The sequence below is a fragment of the Triticum aestivum genome, chromosome 5B (assembly GCF_018294505.1).
Source record: "Triticum aestivum cultivar Chinese Spring chromosome 5B, IWGSC CS RefSeq v2.1, whole genome shotgun sequence".
Taxonomy (NCBI): domain Eukaryota; kingdom Viridiplantae; phylum Streptophyta; class Magnoliopsida; order Poales; family Poaceae; genus Triticum; species Triticum aestivum.
Genome location: NC_057807.1, coordinates 349,445,091 through 349,445,717, shown reverse-complemented (window position 1 = coordinate 349,445,717; position 627 = coordinate 349,445,091).

The window sequence follows — 627 nt, the reverse complement described above, 5'->3', positions numbered from 1 at the left end:
CCCACCGGGCGCCACCGGCGGACGGCCGCGGCGCGGCAGCCATCGAGGGGCCCCATCGGAGGCGGCCAGCAGGGCAGTGACAGCGAGCGGCACAGCAGCAGTGGGGTTCGAGTGGGGGCGCGGATGGCGGGAGGCGTGGGCTGGCAGCCTCCGAGGAGCAGCGAGGCATGGCCAGGCGTCGATGATGCGACGGGAGCGCAGGGGTGTCGCGCGCACAGCGCGGCCACGAGGGGGGAAGGTCAGCGGCGGAGCGGCTCGTGCTAGCGCGCGGGGATGAGCGGGAGGTGGCACCGGACAGAGAGGGAAGAGAGGGGGAGGTGGGCCTCACGTTCAAGTAGAGACTAGGGGACGGCAAGGCTCGAGGGAGCCGTTGTGGAGGAGGACGACAACGACCGAAGGAGACAGGAAGGAGATCCAGCGAGGGAGCATTCCGGTGAGGCGGCTCCGGTGAGGTCCAGGCGGGGTGGCGGTGGCCACGGCGTCGGCGGCCTTCAGGCGCGATCTTGAGCAAGGGGGGAAGCGCGAGGAAGAGATGACGGGACGGCACCGACGGGGTCCGGCGAGCGCCTGGCGATGGGGGACGACAGGGTAGGCAGCGGGGCGCCGAGGTTGTTGCCCCGATCCAGA